We start from the raw sequence: 2,874 nt of genomic DNA on the forward strand, positions 1-2,874 counted from the left end.
GCCAATAAAAAGCCTAATTTGAACTAAAATACTTACATTGAAGATTTAAAACTGTCACGTTTTTGGAAACACTTGTTAGCTAATTACTGTACTAGGTTGCAAACGAAATAGTTACTTTTTGGAAGTTACACATTGAGTGGAGACCATTAGGTTTTTATATAATTTTGACAGAAAAAAAGCCTACTTTTTAGCTAAAATACAGTAGTTGACCTTGAGGATTAAAAAATTGAGACCCTTTGATGTTTTTGAAAACACTTCAGCTAATTGCAGTGTTTTGAAGGAAATACAGTCGTTCCCTCGCAATATCACAGCTTGATTATCTCTCCCTCGCTATATTGTGTTTTTTCCAGAAATAATTAATAAATGATCGCTATTTCGTGGTTTGACTATGGTCTATTATTAGTCAAAACATATTGAAATACAAGTGATATGTAGTAGCCTGGTCACTAGGCAGCAGTAATGACACAAAACATCGGGGCCTTACCTGAACACTGCATGAAGTCATGGAGTCAGCCATGGCATGTCTGACATGATAGAAAAAAAAGTTCTCTTCCGATTCCGTGTGGAAGTGGTTGGCTTCTTAAGTTTAAAATGAATACATTTGAGGCTAACTGGTACCTAGCTCCCTAGTTTGCCAGCTTATTATCTCATTTGCGAGCTAAAAGGTCCGACTCTAATCGAAACGAATGTAAAACGTATGTAACGTATGTAAATTCAAATAATCAGTTCCAGAAAGCCAAATATGTTAACACAAAACAACTTTTTATAGTTTTACAATTATAGTTTTACATGCAGAAAACAATTTAAAATGAATATTAGTACATATAAGTGATGATTGAAAGGGGTAAATGAACATTTAAGGTTAGTTTTACCTTCATTGAAGATGTATTTCTTGACGTGACTGAAAACAGGAAAGTGGTGGTTGATAGCTCGCTTCCACATCGTGTCTTTCGGAACGCTCACAAAAAAGTACATTTAGAACACAGTTGGACTCACACAGTGTATTAAGAACACAACAAGACACGCACACAAACCGAAAATTGTAATCTAAATTTCTTACGTTAACCGCAAAACATCCTAACCAGGGCAGATGCTAACCAAAGTTCCACTGTGTTCTAAACTCCTTTTTCAATGTCAGTGTGGCACTGAGCAGAATAATGCTGCTTGGATGTGTACCATAGTTGAGTGGATGTCGCTAAACTTCAGCAGTACGATGGGTTGTCAAAGTGTGGCACAATGAGCCTCTCTGCACAGAGACTGTAATATGGTTGGAACCTCTCCTACTCTCCCACTAAAGTGTGTTTTCTGGTGAATATTTTGTGGCATTTTCTGCTAATCCCATACCCTGCTGACTCTCTCACTGTAGGAACTAAAAATCAATTCGGTTTTCCTTTAAACATAACTGGGAAATACAGTATTTTGGTATTTTTTCTGTCTTTACTCCTTCCTCTGGTGCGTCCAAGCGGAAGCCCGCCTCACACTCTAGAATTCCCTGCTGGATGTCAAGTTGTCGTTTTTAGACAGTTAGTTGAAAGCAACTAATTGACGCTAATTAAAAAGTGCAGTCTATTTTGCATCAGTTGCTTCAAGACACAATCAACAATTAATCCTGCACAATTGACAGAATTCTCAATAGTTTATGAATTGATGGCTATGCCTGTCCCTCAGTTAAACAGCAATCTGTCACCAGGATATAGTATACAGCAAATAGGTTTGATTATCACGACTAACAATGATTATTACAGTGCCAACATTGGCAATTGACACAAAAGAAATCTGCCATGAGTGTCTTTGGATTTTAACATTTTCATCAGATCTATTCATCATTCAAGCATTAATATTTTGAACTGTATGTATGAGAAAAGCTGGCAAACTTTAGACTATCCAGTCAGTGCAACCTTTGTGTAGCTGCTGCTCTAAGGAGTCTGCGGTATGCACGCCACCCCCCTCAATAACCAATGAGATGTTCAACATTGCAGCGCATGCCCACTGCACAGGAAGATTTCTTTAAAAAGACCAGCCGCCTAGCAACAAGAGTACCGGGTAAGGGAGGGGTGTACCAATGTAGCCGTTGTAAGTGGAGTGAACAAAGCTTTACTCATTGACTGGTAGAACAGGTTGCAACGGGGAAGTGTTCACCTTACATTTGTGCCAGGTTACTTTGCATGACCTACTCCAGTAAACTGACTGTCAGCTAATATGTGGCTCCTAGAAATGCTGCTCAGAAATGACTATGTAACCACTTCCTAAGCTTCTAGATGGAAATGCATCCTTGTACTGTATAGCCATTGACAAATAAAGACATTGTTGTGAAAGGGTGTGCCTTGCAAAACTAACACAGCAGGATTACATCCATTGGTATTGTGGTTGATTTTTATGTCAATCAGTTAATCAGTTAATCAGTTTACATAAACATACATACTTTACATATTTTTTTAAACACTTACCAGGAATACTGAATGTCAACAACACAATCGGGTTACGCCCCAACTTCGTATGTGTTGTTCATCTTGGCAAACAATTTAGCACTTGTGCAGTAACAACTAACGACGGCTCACTTTAAGGATGTTAAATATATTTAAGCATTTTTAAGATTAGTAAACAAGCTCCAAAACAGTAAGCAGTACAGTAAATCCTGATTGTATCAGTTTTTCTGCACGGACACATCAGAATGTGTAGTTAGTTCCTCCTTAGAGATGTGATCTTTCCTTTAATGCAGATGTAAATATATATACATATATATATATATATATATATATATATATATATATATATATATATATATATATATATATATATATATTTTAAAAAACTCTCAAATTGCCTCTGGACCCTATTAGATGATGAAAAATGCAGTCTGTAATTGTTTTGTGC

The sequence above is a fragment of the Dunckerocampus dactyliophorus genome, chromosome 5 (genome assembly GCF_027744805.1).
Source record: "Dunckerocampus dactyliophorus isolate RoL2022-P2 chromosome 5, RoL_Ddac_1.1, whole genome shotgun sequence".
NCBI classification, from domain to species: Eukaryota; Metazoa; Chordata; class Actinopteri; order Syngnathiformes; family Syngnathidae; genus Dunckerocampus; species Dunckerocampus dactyliophorus.